Source organism: Sus scrofa, chromosome 18, assembly GCF_054392235.1.
Source record: "Sus scrofa isolate SSC_HxYL_T2T_F1_AM1 chromosome 18, Sscrofa_HxYL_maternal_Yorkshire_Landrace_v2.0, whole genome shotgun sequence".
In the NCBI taxonomy this organism is placed as follows: Eukaryota; Metazoa; Chordata; class Mammalia; order Artiodactyla; family Suidae; genus Sus; species Sus scrofa.
The window spans coordinates 39,114,719-39,135,516 of record NC_139400.1 but is presented as its reverse complement, the minus strand read 5'-3'; the positions used below and the strand labels follow the sequence as shown (position 1 = coordinate 39,135,516).

Below are 20,798 nucleotides of genomic sequence, written 5' to 3'. Positions count from 1 at the left end.
GAACCATGAGGTAGCAAGTTCAATCCCTGGCCTCGCTCAGTGAGCAGGGGATGCAGCATTACCGTGAGCTGTGGTGTAGCTCGCAGATGCCGCTGGGAGCTGGCGTTGCTGTGGCTGTGGTGTAGGCTGGCGGCTACAGCTCCGATTAGACAGAACCCCTAGCCTGGGAACCTCCATATGCCACGGGTGTGGCCCTGAAAAAAAGGAAAAGAAAAACTAATAAACTTGGCCAAAAGTCACAGAGCTAATAAAAAGTAAAAATGAGGCAGTCTGGAGTTAGAGTCTAAATCTGAGCACATAATTTTTACTTTCATTTATTTTCATTCACCACAGGTTCCACACCCATTCTATACCCCTAATGTTGGGCTCTGCATGCTTCAGGTTCTCACGCCGCTCTCTTCCTCCCAGAAACTTCAGTTTTTACTTTATCAGGAAGAGCGGTTTACCATTCTTGGCTCCACTCCGTAGAATCCTTCTTACACATGCCTTGAGGCTCAATTTTTTACAACCAAATGACAAAAAGGGAAAATTTTTAAGGGAAAAAAAATGGAATGCCCTTAGAAGATAGCAGCATCTGTAGATATTTGTAAATTTAAATGACATTTCATTTTTCACCATGACACTTCTAAGGACTTTGTGTGAGAAACATCATCATCATTATGCAAATTAGAAAACAGTCATAGAATGTAAATGACATCCCCAAGGTCACATGGCCATCAGGGGGGTAGTAGAGGGAATCCTGTCAAACAGAATTCATAGCTCACTGTACTAGTCCCACCTCACATCTATTCATACCACTTGAGATTCTTCTTCTCTCTCCTGGGGAAGATTGCCTCTACAATAGCTCAAATATTGGCCACTTTAGATTATCATAGCTCTGCCTGCCATAGATGAGTTATCACCACACTGCCACCTGAGTGACCCTTCCTGACAGCATGGCATTGTGTTGTCCAATAACTTTAAAAACACTCCTCCCCCATCATCTATGTCACTGTCTTTCTCCAGGTTATGGGGAAGGAATTTATGGCCATGTTTTACTGTGAGCTCAAATGGTGTCTTTGGTCAAAAAAACTATGTATCAGAAAAAACCTAACTCCTCAGTCTGTAATTATTAGTCCCACATAGATAAAGCGAAGATGAAGGTGAGGAAGTGCCATTTTCTCTACGCTAAATAAGGAAATAAAAAAATGCTTTCCAGGCATAGGGAGATGGAAAAATTGAAGCTATTAGAAAAGAAATTATTAGTGGATCAAAAATAGTTAAAAGAAATGTGAGTGTTCAGAACTTGACTGGAGAGCAAACTAATCAGCCAATGAAACACTTTTGAGTTAATAATGAATGTCTCATCTCAACTTGAAACAAATCTGTCTGCTCTATTGGAAACATATAATATCAAAGGAGAGGAAAGCTGTCCCATAAAGGCATGGTAGCATTTGAACATCAATTTGACAGGTAGTGTAATTTTCTTACTAAGGACCGTGAATATCATATTGAAGCCTACCACAGAAATACTACTCAAATTCTCCACATAAGTCATCTGAATAGGAAAAGTTTCAGCAGAAGTCAGAGGAGATATAGGAAAAAGGCTGAGGCTGATGAATTTCACTTATGACCAAAAAACCATGACCTTGACTTATTTCCATTTAATACTAATCTATTATCTCTAAACCAGGAACAAGTGAAACTGAAATCAGTCAGAAGCCAGAGTTATTTCTGCTCCAGATTTACTCTAAGTAGTGCTATGTCATCTGAATACATTTGTATGCAAGTGACAAGACTCAGAGAATGTTCAGTTCTGATCTGTGCTTCTTCTACTATTTTAAGTCCCAGGGAAAGATGATAGTGATTTGAACCTCTGTGTTTCCAGCATGGAGCACTTGGCATGCATGTAGAAGATGAGAAAAACATTTTATTAATCTTCTCTGAGTGTTATCTTGTATAATATATTCAGCTTTTTATTACCCACATAGGAAAAAGTTTTGAGAAATGTCAAGCTAAAATTTCAATTGTTTTAAAATATGTTTTTCCCTAGGCGTCCCAGAAGTCTGTCACTGTGCAGGGTATGGGAAAAATTCAACTAGTTATGTCTTTCCATTTCAATGTGACTTACCAGAATACAGGAAACATAACAGAAACCATGACGACATCCCAATCCCCTAGAGATCTCTGTATTCAGGTTTGGTTGCAGCCAAGTCATCAAACAAACTTCTTTAAATGTTTTCTGAATGGTGTCCAAATCTTGGGTGAAACTCTATTCTGGTAGGACTAACATATGAATGCACCATATGGAACTAAAAACTAGTGTTGACTTTTATATACAATCAGCCTTTGCAAATTCACAGGGCGAGTCACTTCGAGTCACAAATTATGGCTGTAGGTTATTTATGAAGCACAGTGTTTTTTTAAAGAAACTAATATTTTAAAATTAGACTTTATGTTAAAATCTGCATTTCCATTCTCTTTTGAAAAATTTGAAGATATAACTCAGGACCCAGATTTTTCATGGCAACAATTCGCAGGGTCCACCTATCTGAAGCCCCTTTAAATTTCCAGTTCTTCAGAGACTCCATCCTCCTCGGGGAGCCTACGGCCAAATACCTCTAATTCTAGTTATCTAACAAACTCCTATAAGCATCTCGTATTAAGACCTCAACTTAAAGAATTCATAAAAATCCCACAAAAGAGTAAAACTGAAAAAGTACAACCTTCATGAGTGTAGCCTCTGCTCCTGTTCTCAGAATGCAAACATTGCTGCAAAACACCACAGTATGAAAACTAGTACAACTGTTGAGTTTACAGTTTCCCATCTTCACAGGGTCCAGTAGTGTTTTTACTTCCTCCAGAAAAGTCCCTTTCACACTTGCTAAATAGCCTGTTCCCAAAGTATATCCTATTCTTGAATTCTCTCTCTCTTTTTTTAATGGCCTCACCCAGGGGAAATGGAAGTTCCCAGGCCAAGGAATGAATCCAAGCCACAGCTGTGGCAACACTGGATCCTTTAGCTCACTGCACCAGGGATTGAACCCACACCTCTGCAGCAACCAGAGCTGCTGCAGTCAGGTTCTTAACCCATTGTGCCACAGTGGGAACTCCTTGAAATCTCTTTTCCCATGTTCCAGTCTTTACAGAGAAAATCAAGTCATGGAAGAACTCAATTTACTGTCCTCCTGCTGCCATACTTTCCTAGTTCACCTCTGTCACACTTCACACATCTCAGGCAAACCTTCGAAGATTTCTTACCTTCTAATTTCTCATCAGGGAATTGAAGGCCCTGTTCCTATCTCTAGGTGTGACAGTGATTAAATTAAATCAGTGATTTAATAATCAGTAAACGAGCACAGTGACTAGCAAATATGGTATGTTCATGGTCCCACACACCTTCTCTGTACCTCAGGGGATGGAGATGTTTGATGCCATCCACTTTGACTCTTTCTAACTTTCCTTTTCTAAATAATCTATCTTGTTTGATCTGTCACCTCCTTGAAGTCCTGAAATACTGTTCATTTGTAGGATTCTGTCTTTACTTCTTTTCTAATCTCATTCTACTTAGTTTTCCAAGATTGTCTCAGCCATCCCCAAGGATTCGAAACTACCTCCATTATGCTGATGTCTCTACGTGTGGACGTTGACTTCGTTTTTCATCTCTTGGCCATAGAAGTCTCACCCCTGTCCATTCAGTAACATGCCTCAGGGCAAAACTGATCCTGCCAAAAATATCTCTTTCGGCACTGGGCTAACTTACAGGATATATTCCAAATTCTTTAGCTCACCATACAGAGATCTTTACAACAGGCACATAACCCATTTTCTGTGTCATCTTATACCATTCTGCTACAACACAATGTGCCGTACTGAATTTCTCACCTCTCTCTGGTTATTTCAGCTGCCTTTTCAATTTCGAGCTTTTCACATGCTTTTCCTTCTTCCTGGCATATCTTCTTTTCTCTGCCCCAATGTGAATATTCTCATTCTTTCTTTAAAATCTAGGTTAAAATGTACTTCATTATGGAGACTTCTTCATATTCACAATTAATATGAATTCCCAAAGCAATTATCAGTTTATTTCCATGACTAAACTACCCTGCTTCTCTCCTGCATCCAAATAAATAGACCTGTGCACTCATTTTGAGATTTCTTAAGGACAGGCGTGATGTTTCACATGTGAATCTTAAAGCCCTGATATAGTACCTGTTGCATGATAGGATAGAGAAAATGATAGTTTAGTTCAACAAAAATTTATTTTGTCCTGACTCTACTGTGTTACTCCTCTCAATCCCTGCAGCAACCACAAATTAGGAATCAATTAGAGAAAAATCAGGTTCAGAGAACTTATTGGGTTAAATGAGTAAAATGGGACTATCAATCTCCAAACTCCATGCTTTATCTAAAATACACACCTTATAGTTTCCTAACAAAATATCTGTTGAATTAGGGAATGATTCAGTAAATCAGTACAAGATGCCAGGTAAATCTTGGCCAATCTTCTTGTAGTTAATTATCAAGAGAGTATGCGTCTAGTACTCTTTAAAAGTTTGAGATATTTTAAGATTTATTCATCACTTCATCTAATTAAATTCATTACCCTTTATTCTGTCAAATTAAATAAATAATGTCCCAGATATTAGTTTTCAAAAAATATCTTAAATTTACCTACTGAACAACATATTTCACCCTTTTTCTTAAATAACATACAAAATTTTGGAGTTCCCGTGGTGGCGCAGCGGTTAATGAATCCGACTAGGAACCATGAGGTTGTGGTTCGGTCCCTGCCCTTGCTCAGTGGGTTAACGATCCAGTGTTGCCGTGAACTGTGGTGTAGGTCGCAGATGCGGCTCGGATCCTGCGCTGCTGTGGCTCTGGTGCAGGCCAGCGGCTATAGCTGCGATTTGACCCCTAGCCTGGGAACCTCCATATGCCGCAGGAGCAGCCCAAGAAATGGCAAAAAGACAAAAAAAAAATTTCATTTGTATGTGTTTTAATATACTATGAAACTAAGTGTTAAAATAACCTAATTTTAAAATTAACGCCAAGTAAAACAAAGACATATAGGTTGTTGTTCTATGTGTCTCCTAAGGTTACTGTTAAAAGCTTAATTTAAATTTTAATTATTTTGTTGTGAAACAGGGTCATTGAAAATCCAAGCAATTATTAAAATCACTTTATGGGGATTACTTTTAACAAGAGAAATTCCATTAGTGTACCATGTAGTATCAAATGTGCTTTTGGTAATCATTTCGTATTTCACGTAGTTACAAACATATTCCATTTTTAGCTGCATTATAAAATGCTAATAACAATACCATTAATTAGTAATACATATTCATTGAAATTTAGTGATTTAGAGACCTAGCTAGACTCTTATTTGTATTGTCCTTTGGGACACATATTCCAAACCAAGCATCACATCCAACTATAGATAGTGAGAATAATATGATTTAGCTTACCTAATGTTTCTACAGAAACCAAAATGAGGAAGAGAAAGCACACACATCCTTTGCCCAACATGGCCACACCATGAGGGTGGGCAAGGACTAGAACTCAGTCTTTAGACTTCTAACAGAGTAAATATTTTTTTCTATTACAACTACATATATTTTCAGTAGTGAAACAATAGAACAATGATTTGATAAAGACAGTTCATTCCAAGCTAGATAAGGCATCTATTGTTTTCCTTTCTAAGGTTACTCATCTTACTACATTCATGTCACATATCTATAAATTGCTTTGTTTAGTCAAATCTGTTTGAGCGAATTAGTTTGACTAATTACATGACTAAATTACTGGTTTACAAGAGTGGCTAGTAAATTCATGTTTAAATAACTAATCAAACTGGCTGTTGATTATAAATATAAACACATTCAATGGTTGAGGAAATATTCTGTTCTTCATACTACTGATTGAGTGCAGATTCAGCTTCTGAGTGAGGCCATAGTCAGTTGTTAAGGGCTGTAATTAAGACAATTGTTTTTTACACAACATCAAATGAGCACTTTGACTTACTTTTCATCTTCTAGTAACTCTGGAATCATGTTTCCAAAGAAGACAGTGTGTTCTGGATGTCCTTTGTTCACTTCTGGAAACCATCATGAGAAAGAAAAGTTGGTATTGTTTACCACCTGGGACCTCAGGACTAGAGGAGATAGAGGGAAACTGAGGTAATGGCTCACCTGAGAAAGTAAACAGACAAAGAACAGATAGAAAAAGTATGAAAGAAAAAGTAAGAAAAGAGACTTCAGTGAACCTGAAGTATCACCATTATGTAATTGCAATAAAAAAATTCAGTTACGCTGCTTAGATCCAAAACTAGGAATGATTTCAACAACTAAAAGATATTTCTGCTTCCATTTAAGCGTTGATCTAATCCTATCTGTTAAAGAGTCATATCATATAAAGAAGTCAATGCCAAAACAAAGAATCTCATAGCTTATAGCTAGTGTTTTAATGCTGAAAAATGTCCAAAAATTGTTATTAGCGAGTACTCAATTCTCTTTGCTCCTCTATGGGGCTGCAGCTCCTCCACTTTATTTCACATTCTCACTTCTCTGGAGACTATGTGACAAATGAGGTTGGGGTGGATGAGAAGTGATTTAGCCACCTCTAAAGATTATTTTCTCTGGTGCATCCAAATTGTCTAAAATAATTTTTCCTAGGAAATAGATTTGGGTTTATTTTATACAGAGAAGGAAATTCTGGGAAAAAAAAAAAAAAAAGGAAGAAAAAGGAAGCTCATGTCAAAAGATAAAATACTGCAGCAGAAGGATTCATTGCCTAGGTAACTTTTTTTCTTCTCTCATTTTACTTTGCGATAAGTTCTCAATGGACTGATTCATTTAAGCTATGATTTTTATTCATATTTTTAAGCTGTTGGGCCTGATGTTGAAATCTCCCTTGTCACCAGTTAGACTTACTAGTTTTAATGATTTGGGTTTTAAATGAAGGTCATTATATAATATCCTGCATTGCATGCAGATTATAAAGTTCCTGCCGGCTTTGCCTTTTAATTAAATTATTCTTTCAAGTGGAATATAGGAGTAGAAAAGTCCATCTTCTTTTTATATTGAAGAGACTCTATAGCCAAACTTTTCTGCTTTATTACTAATGAATATTTAAAATAATGTTCTTGAATAAACGTTGATTGGATCTAAAAGAATTATTTGTTTAATAAATCTTTGCCCCCACCCAATTCAATTACCCACATTCTGCAGACAGCTAATCCAACGTAGGACTTTATCTCTCTCCGTATATAAGATGGATCTCTCTCTCTCTCTTGCTCTCTCCATATATATATGTATATATATATACATACATAGATCTCCTCTGTCTTGTCCGTGGTTTTATGGCACCTCTGACACATAGCTAAACAAAACAAACAAACAAAGAACGAAGAGATAACTTAATAGCAAATCTGTTGATTAACACTTCAGAAACTGTGGGGAACCAAAAATCAGGGGAAAGGAGGGAGAAAAGTTTACTGAAAGGAACAGAGTGATGGGAGAAGCTCTGTGGGAAAATCCCATGGTTCTGGGTAGCTTCACTCCATCCTGGGCAGTTCAGCTCTCTAAGGTGAGTATCCACCATGAGGGGAGAAGAGAAGGTCACCAACTCTGGTTGGAAGGAGGGCCTAAAATTCAGTATCTGCCTATCCAGGTGCTAAGACATGGAAACCAACAGTGACAGCCAGTTTGACAGGGGCACAGAGTATTTCTGGGCCAAGGCAACAATATTTCCAACTCAGATTGGTTTATAACTACGAAGACCAAGAAGGCATGTATGAGCTAGCGGTAACTAACAATTCTTGGGTTAGAAAGTGAATACAAAAAACCAAACGATGAATCATGTTCCCAGGAATAACTCACCTAGTAGTAAGTCATGTTTCAGAGCCAAAAAGTTAAAAATCATCCTGAATAGACCCATTGTCTTATAAAAGTTGAAGGAAGGCTAAAAGGAGAGTTAGTTCTTCTAGTTCTGGGAGAAAGTAATACAGCAGGAAAAACTCAGTCTTTTTTTCTTATCTCTTGCCACCTTGAACTGTGTCATAAATCTTGACCAGAAATCTCAGTAGATGACATCTGAATGCTTTTTAAAATCTTCTATTTCTGAAGGTTAGTGTTCTAACCTCTCTAATGGTCTCTGCTATCTAGAATAATAAACAGTTGTTGGGTGGCACCCATAACTCAATGGCCTGATTAGGCTATCAACTTTCAACATCCCATCCCTGCAGCTCTTATAACTAACACTATCTGCTGAACCATACGATTGACAACCTGAGCTTTAGTCTAGAAATCGAGTACCTCTGCATGCATTTGATGACTAATGTAGGGCCCCTTGTTTATTTGCTTCCTCTGAAATCTGATCCTGTTTTTCATTGCCCCTTTCTAGGTTTGATATAGAACTAATTGTTGGCAGATGTGGTGAGTATTTTGAGCCAAGATATAGTATTTGTTTGCACTGTCTGAGTTTTCAGCCTTAACCAATGTCAGGTCATTGCAGCTGGTTTCTATCAAGGTTCTGTATACCATAGACCATCCACCTGACAAAACAAGATTTGCTCATGTGACCTTCATTTGAAAGCCTTAAGTACAGGAATTCCACCAAAATGATAGGGAAGTTTTGTTGGAAATTTATATCAAATTAATGAATGACTTAATTTAATTTTTATTTACATGTAAATGACTACCTTACAATATACAGGAGAAGTGTGTCCTTTAAAAATATATTCATTAAGATTTATGGTTTTAGCTCATCATAAGTATTAATTTTAGTCTCTAAATTACATTGTCCTTATCCCCTATAGAGGCATCACTCATAAAACAAAGCTTACAAACCACTTTTTAGGCATAGTGAGAAAGAGTGATCCCACTGTCAAAACTACAGTAAACAAAATGAGCTGGATCCAGCAAACAAATTTTGTATTCACAATCCTTTCTTTACTAAGAGGGTCTTCACTTTTCCCTTACATGCCAGAATCAGCATGGTAAATTATTTTCATGACCTTCCTCGTCATTTTAAATAAATAAAAGATTAGCATTTCAGCCACCCTGTTTACATTAAACTACAAATTCCATAAGCCACACCAGTGTTTGTGTTTTCAACTTTCGTGCATTTTTTTTCCACGGGTGCATGAGTTCATTTGATTTGTTCCAACTACCCAAAATATTTTAAGAGTGCTGCACTGTGGAGAAGTATTTATTTGAAGTAGCTATGGATAATTTGCAAACTCTGTGATAATACAGTGGTTTTACTAATGAAACAGAAAGGCTTTCATTCTGTAGTCTCCCTGACACTGCAGGAGATAAAATCTCAAAGAACCTAAGCTTTTATTAAAATAATTTTAGCTTTGGATTATATCTACTTCTTGGGTTGTAATGTATCCAACATAAGGTGATTCAAAGGCAATTTTACCTGTTTTTATGCCATCTATTCAGTTACAAGATATTTTACAGTGCTGTGGAATAAAAGTTGTCTGAATCTGAAAGCCCTACAAAACAGGACAAAAAAAAAAAAAAGGTATATGGTTAGAAAAGCAATAAGTAAAAGGAATCTCACTTTCAGGAGTTCCCGTCGTGGCGCAGTGGTTAACGAATCCGACTAGGAACCATGAGGTTGCGGGTTCGGTCCCTGCCCTTGCTCAGTGGGTTAACGATCCGGCGTTGCCGTGAGCTGTGGTGTGGGTTGCAGACGCGGCTCAGATCCCCTGTTGCTATGGCTCTGGTGTAGGCCGGTGGCTACAGCTCCGATTTGACCCCTAGCCTGGGAACCTCCATATGTCACGGGAGCGGCCCAAGAAACGGCAAAAAGACAAAAACAAAAACAAAAAAAAAAAAAAAAAAAGGAATCTCACTTTCAGATTTGGAAAATGTTGAAAATAAATTTTTTGAGAAAATTTAAGAAATCTTAACAATGTAAGGTGATCATGACATAAGGCAACTCCCCACTTTTCCAATGAGATAATCCGATTAAAGATTTTTTTTCGGTCAGTTTCAACATAAAAATATTTAGAGATGCAAGTGAGGTAGTCAACTGCCTATTTACAATATTTAAAACAAATACCTTACTTATGCATATTAAAATTTATATTACATAAAATAAGTAATTATATTATCATTTTTAAACAAAACTTTTTTTTTTTTTTAGGGCCATACCTGAGGTATATGGAAGTTCCTAGGATAGAGGTCTATTTGGAGCTACACCACAGCCACAGCAACATGAGATCTGAGCCTCTGCATCTACGACCTACACCATAGCTGACGGCAACTCTGGATCCTTAACCCACTGAGCGAGGCCATGGATTGAACCTGAGCAACAACAGAAACTCCCTAAAATAACAAGTAATTATTTAAAATGCTTTATTCCCATGATTGTTTTTAAAAATTCTTTACTTCATCTTTGACCTCAGTCTCTTGGTTATTATTAGAGTAAGTTTAAAAACTTTTAAACTTGTAAACAGTTTTTTCCCAGAGAATATCATATTCACCGACGATTATTTGTAATACAGAATTTTTTTCATTCTTGTATGAATCTTCCCCAGAAAGTATATCCAAGAGATAAAGAACCTCTGAGCTTAACTTTCAGACATATTTTGCATTGTTGTTTTGATCTCCAAACCATAAATATGTCATTTTTTAACCAGATCCAACCCCTATTGAGAAAAAAAAAATTTTGTTAAATTTCTGTTTGTTTATAACAATCTAATCAGTGCACCTCTAAAGTCATACAAGGCTATTACTTTAGCTCCATGATGAGCAATAACATTTATACACATATCTTAATATTTTTTAATTCAGCAAATAAATTTAAACTAGCAATTGATTAAAGTCTGCCATCATGCACAAACTGTAGATAAGAATTTACTAGTTTACTCCAGAACATTTCTCTAGTAAAAATGGTCTATATGTTTGTAGCAAGTGAAGAAAAGGGAGGAAATATGCTATTTCCATAGTGAGAAAATAACCACTTAGCTGACTTAATCATCCTTTATCCAATTAGTGTAATAAAGATACCATCAAGGTCTCTAATAAGTGCATTGAAACCTCCAGCTCATCAGCTTCCATTCCCATCTGCCATATCTCTGCCTTAGCTCTCAGCAATGAAGACATACTACCTGAAAGCTCAAACTGTATCCTTTCTCTGCCAGGTCCCCACTCTGAACCTTGTATCTCCTTCCCACTGGTAAGAGGGATCTGAACTTGAGTCCAGCACATCTAAATGGACATATTTCCTTTTGGCTTGTGCTTCTGACCTAGTCCCTGGTTCTGACTCTATTTCAATTGTCTGTTAGTGCTGTAGCTTCTTCAGCTGGCCCTCAGGCCATTACCAGCTTCTTTAATTTTCATTTATGGACCACATTTTTCAAATACTTCACATACTCTTGGATGGATTTCTTTGTTCTGTGACTAATTTACTCACCTAATGTTAAGACTTCTTGCCACTACTTAGAAATCACATTGCCATGCCCCATTGACTAATCTTAGATTGACAAGACTCTTCAATGTCGAGCCTACATTAGATGAATTTTTCTGCATTAATTCTGACTTGCAGTTTGAATTGTTCCAACCCTTTGTGTCTGCTGAATATCCCCAACACCTAGCCTTAAGGGCCTCATGTAACTTCCCTTTGAATGAGGTGCTTTTAAGAAGCCTGGTGGCCATGGCAGCAAAAAATATGAGTGGTCTCTGTCTAAACACTTATAGCTGTGGCCCATAGACTCCCATACTGATCAATCATGAAATACAATCTATCCTAGAAATTAAACACTACACATACACATCCCAGTTAATTTGCTTATTCTAATGCTCGAAGTCAATAACTCCAATTTTGGGGTTACCCTGGAGGGATCTTATGTGGTATAAACCCCCACTTTCTGGAGATATACTCCAATGGACAATTCCAGAGTTTGAGAATTTAGCTTCCAGGGAAGTTCCTGGTTTGTAGAGGAAGCAGAATGTCCTCTAGGGTTATAAAACCTTTGGACTGAAGAATACATATCACAGACCTCTGTTAAATCAGAACGGACAAATTTGAGAGGACAATTAAGGGGCTGCTAAAGGAATTTTTCCACCATCTTGCTAAAGATGATAATAGGCAAAAAGCCTTTGTAAGCATAATTAGTGTCCACCGAGTACTGTCTCAGCCCTTGCTCTAAATTTGAAATTTTACCTGTATTCCCTTCTTTTTCTTAGGCACTGTCCTCAGTCAGACTAATATCCCTGTTCTCTTTGTTATACCCCTGATTTTATCTCTCATAAGTCCTGCTTATTCTCTTTTGTGAGTACACTACACTTAGCCATACAAGCTAAAACTGCTGTCTCCACCTCTGGTTGCCTGGCTCTCAACTTAATCCACTGCTTCTGATCCTGTAATTGTAACACCTACGAGAGACCTTGGCTACACCCCTCACATCAACTCTGACTTAGCCAAAGGACATTAAAGGTAGCAGGGATGTATTAATAGTCCTAGATGTCTATACTTGAAGATAATTTAACCTACACTAAGTATATTCAATGGAAGATAAAATTTTGGCAAATAGTTTATTTTTAAACTAGAATTTTGTTCAGATGGTTCCTTAGTTCAAGTTTTTTTTTTTAATTAATAATTCTCTTAGTCAACCATATTGTTTTACTACAGTAGAAGCCATAGCTTTCAGGATACGGAACAGTTCTATGAGACTAGGTTCTGCAGAAAAATCAAATATTTTGACTGTTTTTCATAAATATGTAGAGAATGTGAGGCTTAGACTTTAAAAAACAAAATGTAGATACGTTTTTATAGCAATCAGTAGAAATTAAGAATTCTCAACCCTTTTCACTCCTGTTCTCGTTGAAGAAATTCTGCTAGGTTAGAAGTTCCGCCATGAATAAGAAGACATTCGGAGCACTCAGAGGACTGACATACTAGATAATTTTTTCCTTTGCTGTTTGGTCCAGGGTCCATAGAAAATTGATGTCCTCTTCTCAGGTAACATGCTTATTTTTATCTACATGAAATTCATTGATCTCTTTCCAATTTGGTGTTAGCCTCTTCATTCCACTATCATTCCCGAGGTAACAAATGATATTTTCATAGGCATGGCTGGTAATCAATATAGACAAGCTCTGCTCATTGATCTGAGGAAGACCTTTGATCTGGAAAATCACCAATTATGGCTATTTAAAGTAGGTTCAATCGGATTAGGTAGAACAAAAAAGAACTGGTATCTACAGTATTCTTTGATAGTTTTAAAACCTAGAAAGATATGAAGTTAACGATAAGGTCTCTTAAAGAATAAGGGTTAATTTTCATTCTTTCAATTTTAAATAAAGAATTTCCTGCACATTTCACTTTATTTCTGAATTTTTTATGGCTATATAATGCGATACTGTTATAAGGGACATCCCAGGTACAAGGTAATTGACGATTTGCAGTGAGTTTCTGACAACCTTCAAATCCTAATTAATAAAAATAGATTCCACTTAAATATTGATATGCTAAGCATTAGTCTTATTTTAACTGAAAAAGGTGGACTCCTGGTCCCAGCAAATTAAGTCCTTAATGATATGCAGGCTACCTGGTTGATTGATCTATTCCATTTTTGAGTGGAACTTGGAGTTACTATTATTTTCAGGCTATGGCCAAATCTGAATTAGAAATGAGAAGGTGGATTGTTTCTTGCCTACATGAGACTAATTATTCCCCAGAGTACAATCTGTATTACTTAATGTACAATGGTCTATACTGCTTCTGAAGACCATGAATCATGAAGAATACCAAAAGAAAAAGGTAGAGAGACCAGCTGTGTTTTTCCCTATATCTCCTCTCTGCGTGCAGAAAGTCCTGAATTCTGGCAGATGATCTATCCTAAAAGCCATTAACTTTGAAGTTTACAATGCAGGTTATGTAGTAGAGAGACCTGGATTCTGATCTTAACACAACTTAATTTTCTGCCTATGCAGCCTGAAAGATTGTTTAATCTCTTTTTCCCTAGTTTCCTTGTATCTAATAATAGTACCCATCTCACAGGTTTTGAAACTTGAAGAAACTGATATTTAATAACAACGACAGTATGTAATCCTTATAATGCCTATTTATTCAGCAATGACTATGTGATAAGTAATGTTCTCAATGCTTTAAATTATTTAATCTTTTCGACAACCCTTTGAATGACATACTCTTTCTCTCTGCTTTTTACATAGAAGGAAATAACTGTAGAAAGATTATAAAGTTATCTGACCAAAGTCATAAACTAGTAAATTGTCACATGAGTACGAAAATACAAAGAGTTTCATCTCAGGACATATCTTCCTAATCATTACTAGATGCATACAAAATATTTAGGATAGAAACTAGCACATAGCACTAGCATAAGTGTTATTGAATGTTAACAAATATAAATAAATAAATCCCCCCAAATTTCAGAAACTATTCCAAACTTTAGATTTAAAGAAAAATAGTTTCACACCTATCATTAAAACAGTTTCTTATGTCTGTAGATTTAGAATCCTACAGAAAAGTCCGGGGGCTCTTTCCTTTCACTGCTTACCATGAGGGTCAATTTGTAAGTCAGTTTCTTTGATATTCTTAACCACCCCCATCCACCATCCACCTCTTCCTTCTTGACTCTCTTCTCCCCTAAATATCTACTTTCTTTCTAATCTTTGCCTTTCAGAGTTCAGATAATTTTTGATAAAGTGCTGGGGACATCGGTTTATTTTTGCCCCCAAAATTTATTCACAAAAAAAAAAAAAAACCTTGGCCAGACTTCTTTCTGAGAGAGTATTATCTCACTCTGTTTTAGCTTCCAGGCTTCTTCAGTTGGGCTGACCACCTTCCAGACTCCAGGGATGACTTTGTGATGTGTCACAGCATATAATTTCCCAGGACAGTGAAAGGTTTAGGGATGGGTATGTGAGCTAATCACAGTCAATGAGATATTGCTGAAATATCTGGAAACAAATCAGAGTTTTGGTTTTCTTTCTTTCTTTCTTTCTTTCTTTTTCTTTCTTTCTTTCTTTCTTTCTTTCTCTTTCTTTCTTTCTTTCTTTCTTTCTTTCTTCCTTTCTTTCTTTCTTCCTTTCTTTCTTTCTTTCTTTCTTTCTTTCTTTCTTTCTTTCTTTCTTTCTTTCTTTCTTTCTTTCTTTCATTGGCCTTGAAGTTGTGAGGATGTAAAATCTGGAGCTGCTATACCATGTGTAACCATCACTGTCATTACTGGCACTGGCATAAAGACAGAAGTAGAAATAGATGAAGAGGGTCCTGATGGCATCATTTGAGCTCCTGCCTCAAGCTTAGTCAGTTCTCCTATAGACGTTTCCATGATATGATACATTAAGTTCTTCTTTTTCTTAAGCCAATTGGATTAAGTTTTTTTCACTTACAACTGAAAGAATTTTAACTAAGACCCTTTCTTTATGCTTTAATAGAATATTTTTTTAAGACCAAAAGGATAAAGTTATAATATTGGTATGTTAGTAATGGGTTTGGATCATTTTGGTGGGGTACATGTTGGAGCCCTTTAGGATAATTGTAAACGTAGCAATAATAGATCATGAAATCATTGATCCCTTTCTCCACCTTCCTTTTGGTGAGAACCCTCTTCAAGAATTCCTTCATATCAATAAGTAGTCCTCAGGGCTTCTGCAGATTTCTTGTTATTGTTCCCCTGGGGCTCAAACAGTAATAAAAGAAACACAATTTTATCTTTGGAGATTTTACATCTCTCTCGCTCACTCCCAGGGCTGGCACTTTTAAGTGAATGTCTTTCAAGTATATCAAATGTCTCTCTTGATGCAACCCATCTAGAAAACTTCATACCTTTAAGCCCAGACAGTTTTCTTCCTGGCACTATTCTCTGAGCCTGGAATACATACTGATTTAGAAATTCTGCAGCTGCCTTAGGAAACATAAGCAAATGAAGAAATACAACTTGAAAAGAAAAGAAAAAAAAAAAGCAAAAACCAAAGGTCAACTTACTGAGGACTGCAGAGGGAAGAGACAGGAAAAATCTAGGTTCTTACAGCACAGAGCTAATAAATCATCAATCTAGAACTCAATAACTGGACTTCTGATTCTGTGGGAGCAATGGACATTTGTCTTTCTTTTTGACTATCCAACAATCCAATCCTCTTTCTGTGCTAGGATGCCTCCTCACTATTACGTAAAGTCAACCTTACATTATAAAACCAAAGTTGCCACTTTCCCATTTTTTCTCGCAAACTAGACTCTGCCCTATCTTAACAGGAGCTTGTGATATGAAAGAGCATGGACCAGGAGGAAACACTTCAAGTGAGGGTAGTCCACCAGCAGTAGCTATGTCCACTTTCCAGAGGCAGCTGGGCAGCATTGCCAACACCAATGTCTCAGGTTCTGCTTTGGTAGTGCCAGTGGTGAAAGCTGGTCTGTCCATGCCCAAGGGTCTCAACAGTGGTGTTTTCATGGGACAAGGTTTGCAAGATGATTTTAGTTTCATCCTTGGCTGCAAACCTCTGCACCTGTTTCTCGGATCGGTGCAGAGATTTTGGGAGCCATCTATTCGAAAATTTTTTCTTAAATCAGCTAGAGTTGATTTCCATCATCTACAACCTATAAATTTTGAGATTACAGAGAAATAATACATGTTTAGTGTTCTTTTCAATTGTTTTTTATTGTTAAGCAGTTGGCCTCCTGTTATTTTTGCAGCTAAAAAATTTTCTAAATGTATCAGCTAATGTCTTAATAAGAATGAGTCTCTAGTATCTTCAAGGCCCATGCTGTTGCAGCTACCAGGAATATAAAATAATTTCTAGTAATGAAACAGACTTTCTAGTTTTGATGCAAATAAATAAACAAATAAATAAATGTGATCGCTGATTTTTATACATAGATAGTCACCAGGTTTACTTACATGATAGTGTCTCAGGCAGAAATCATCACATATTTCTTGATACAGTGGAAGTGTAATTTATTATCACTTTCTTTCAAAGTCTTATCCAAGACTCAATGCTCATGGTTATAACATGTCTTTAATGAGTTCTTTATTTTATTCTAATTTTGAGACACTACATTCCCTGACTTAACCTAGGGCTAAAATTGAGTGTTGAAATCCCACTGTGGTTTCTAGTTCATCAGAAAACATACTGAGCTCTCCCAAAAGGCTTATTTCTCTATGTTTATAACAGAGAAGTGAGTGAATCCAGGATAAGCAATGCTTTCTGGTCTCTTTTAATTATTAGAATGAAGAGCCTAGGTTTGACAAAGACATTGTACAGCTGAAGCAACACTAAGAGGTGTAAGGGCCAAAACTAACCTTTCAGTGAAAAAGACACTTGCCACACTCTTCCCACCATCAAAAAAACCCACTGCTTTTTCTCTTGAGCCTCATAATTCGAGCTCAGATTTTTCTTGTTAGTACACCCTTTACTGACACAAAGATGCTCTACTTGTCTTACCTTAGTCTTTTTCTGTATTGTAACTCACTTGTCCTGATCATGTGGCTTAGAACTCGTGTGGTATAGTCATCTTTCCCCATGAAGTCTAGAGGCTTTTATCTTTTTTTCTTTCCTGACAGAAGATGCTACTGGATAACTCAGTTAACCTTTGCTTTCCTTCATTGGATTCAGCTCATTCTTCGGGCTGCGAAAAACGATCCTCTAGAATATAGTTCTCAAAATTCAGAAATTATACACTTGCAAATAAGTAGCTCTTTTTGAAATTTCTAAGGACTGTGTATCTGTGAAAGGAACAGTGCTTGGGAACACCTTGCTCTTACTTTTTCCTTTAATGGATTGCTACAATTTCAGAAGTATTATTTATAGCTGTAAATCAGGATGTTTCTTGATCTTCACAGGAGAACTACAATTTCTTGTCAAATATTTTTTATAGATAAATAATATGATAATAATATAATAATTATTATTATTAATAAAACTGAAGGTCAGGATTTCTTCCTTCATTGTCACTTTTTTCTAAGATAAGTTCCTTTATTCCTTATTACCTAAGAAAAGACCAGAAAAAAATGGTAAATACAGTAATGTGAAATGAAAAGATCTTACCTTCTTTTAGAGCTACATTGATTTAAAATGCATCATTGACAATATCACCATCATTCAAAGTACTGTACTTTATTCAGGTGGCAGTTACTATTTGCAAATTCAGAGCTCATCAGAGAGGGCTTCTTTTTTTTTTTTTTTTTCCTTTCAGTCCCACAAAACTCTCCTATTCCATTAAAACAATGAATTAGAAAAATTATGAAAAATAGCCTGAAGCTGCCTCTTTTGTTCTTTAAAATACAGTACTTCTATTGAGGGTTTCAAATGGAATTTATTCATATGCTAGATGTATGGGATTGGACTAGCCTCATTTTGAAAAGGTATATATTCTTCATTACTCTTTTGCCCATATCTCTGACTGCTTTAACTGGTATGTTGTTAGGTTGTATTTGATGGTTACTGACCAAAGTAGGTCTAATTTATAACTTTTGTTTTCTTTTTCATGTTATGGCTGGTTTTGAGATGAGTTACTATATTCATCCTGGGCCATTCCTTTTAAGGTTAAAAAATAAATTTTTGCCATTCCCTTTGTGCTCATTATTCATATAAATTCAATAAAAATAAGAGATGCAGATGGGGGTTCCTTGAAATAGTTATGATTAAAAGTATACATTTATGAAATATTTCTTCTGATTCTGAAAAAAATCTTAACAGTTTAAATATAATTTATGGTTTACACATATAAGCAACACACATGCATAAAAAGGTATGGGGTTATGTATCATGTACTTACTTTAGAGAAGTAAAAAACAAAATAATGCACCCTTATTTACCATTTTAGTAAAAAAGATAAAAGCTGTTACTATTAGCTATTACTTCATTACATAAAAACAGAGTTATCTAGGACTAGGGGTGGCAAACTAGGTTCCACAGGCTTGTTACCTGGTTTTGTAAATACAGTTTTATTGGAACACAGGCATGCCATGCATTTGCATATTGTCTATAGCTTTTTTGTGGCTGCATTCCCCTTATAAGGGCAGAAATGAGTAGCTGCAATAGAAAACGTAAAGCCCCCAAACTCTAAAATATTTATTGTCGGCCATTTAAAGAAAAGATTTGCTGACCTCTGATCTAGCACATGTATTGGTAAGCCAATATTCTTCAAATTTAGAGGTTGAATGTGGGAGCTGTCACATCTTCTAAGAATAACTTATAAATATTTTATTTTTGGATAACTAGGCATGATACCCAGCAACTAGAATCAGTGTATAAAAGAAAGGAATATTATGTCTCAAAATGCTCCATATTCATACTATAAACCTCCACCACTTGAGATAAACTACAGCAAACTTTCTGTTAGACACGAAGGAGCTATTTATCATAGCTACGAAAGACCTAACTTCATACAGTAGAGAGCATAGTGTCAGCCATTCCACCAAGAACCTTATTCTAATGTGAAAAGGCAAAAAATAAAACCTATGCAAGCTAATGGGAGCTCAATAGACTGCTCTTCCTGAAGCCCATTTTTTGGAGGAATGAGTACAGAGAACCAGAGAGAAGTGAGGGCATTTTTCAGTTACCCTGCTTTTTACTTTCATACCTTGCTTTGGTTCTATATTCATTCCATGATGTTTGGGTTTTTAGAGAATTTTAATTCATCAAGAGTTGTATACAGCACTATAAAAATAATCTTTCAATATTTAGCTTTCTTGCAAATAGAAAATTCACTCCTTGAAAAAATAGGTCTGTTAGCTATGATTTTATATTTGTTTTACTATCACTGATTGTATTCCATTATTATTCCATTATTATTCAATATCACTAATATTATTCCATTATTTCCATCCCTTTTCATGCAATGTTTTGGACTTCATTGTTTGGAATTGTTCAGAAATATTTTTATCCTAATAGACATGACCTTCATCTGGGCTACTTAAATAGTTATTAGTGAACACAGTTGTTCTTTTTAAAAAGAAATTCTTCTACAATTAGGCATCTATGTCTCCAACAAGAGCATGAAATTTGCAAAAATATGATATTGCTATTTTCAATATGTAACAGTCTGCCCTGGTTAAAGATCTAATCTCTGTGTTTCTTTGACCTCATAACCTTTTACCTCAACTCTGAGTCTGTGTTCCATTTAAAAATGTAAATATTATTAGTGCATATAGGAAAGATCATTTCTGTTTGAAAATTGCATATAAATAACTCCAGAGGACTGGAAAGAAGCCTAGGCTAGAATCATTGCATAAGGATTAGATCTGTATTACATTAACTGAAGAAAGAGGGAATTTCATCTATTAACATATAGAACTAGTGAGGAGGTTTGAGCCAAAATTTATAAACAACACAGAAGTGAGACAATCAATGAAGCTTACGTTGAAAGATCTTTTCTCCACCGTTGTCTCTCTGAATTTTAAGTATCATATGAGTTATTAAGTATCAATACAGTCAAGTGATTAAAACAAAATGAAGGTTCTGCTTATGCTTTGGAATACTGAGAAAGCTGACGACTTGAGTCCAGGGGTCTAATTTCCATCCTGTTACATGTCTCCTGAAATGACCAAAGGAATATAAAAATAGACACTAATCTGCATCAGTTAAAGGACCAGAGAAGGGTTATCATTTCCATTGTCAGAAATAGCAGCGTATTTCTGCTAGATTTAGTGCAGATGAAATGACAAGGCACCGAAGCCTTGTTCAAAATTTCTCTCTGGAGAAAATGGTTCAGACTCTCAGGAAGCAATCAGAGGATGGGCTGGCAGACCCCTGTCACCTTTTTAATTGGAAGCATGAACATTGGGGGCAAGGAGAATCTATGGGGTAGATGGAGAGTTTAAATTTGGTATCATTTTTACT

At 36.1% G+C, this 20,798-nt stretch overlaps 2 long non-coding RNA genes across 2 annotated transcripts in view; both read right to left on the bottom strand.

The window, feature by feature from the left end:
* The window catches only part of LOC146394990 (uncharacterized), a 34,404-nt gene extending 21,164 nt beyond the window's left edge, over nucleotides 1–13,240 (bottom strand). The window contains exons 1-5 of the long non-coding RNA XR_014834450.1: nucleotides 10,143–13,240; nucleotides 9,403–9,478; nucleotides 7,197–7,356; nucleotides 6,001–6,167; nucleotides 3,865–3,983 (exon numbers count right to left, since the gene is read on the bottom strand). This is a non-coding gene — a long non-coding RNA (uncharacterized LOC146394990). The remainder of the gene's footprint in view (nucleotides 1–3,864; nucleotides 3,984–6,000; nucleotides 6,168–7,196; nucleotides 7,357–9,402; nucleotides 9,479–10,142) is intronic.
* Nucleotides 13,241–20,317: 7,077 nt separating this feature from the next.
* Nucleotides 20,318–20,798, bottom strand: part of LOC146394989 (uncharacterized) — a 33,972-nt gene continuing 33,491 nt past the window's right edge. The window contains exon 4 of the long non-coding RNA XR_014834451.1: nucleotides 20,318–20,493. This is a non-coding gene — a long non-coding RNA (uncharacterized LOC146394989). The remainder of the gene's footprint in view (nucleotides 20,494–20,798) is intronic.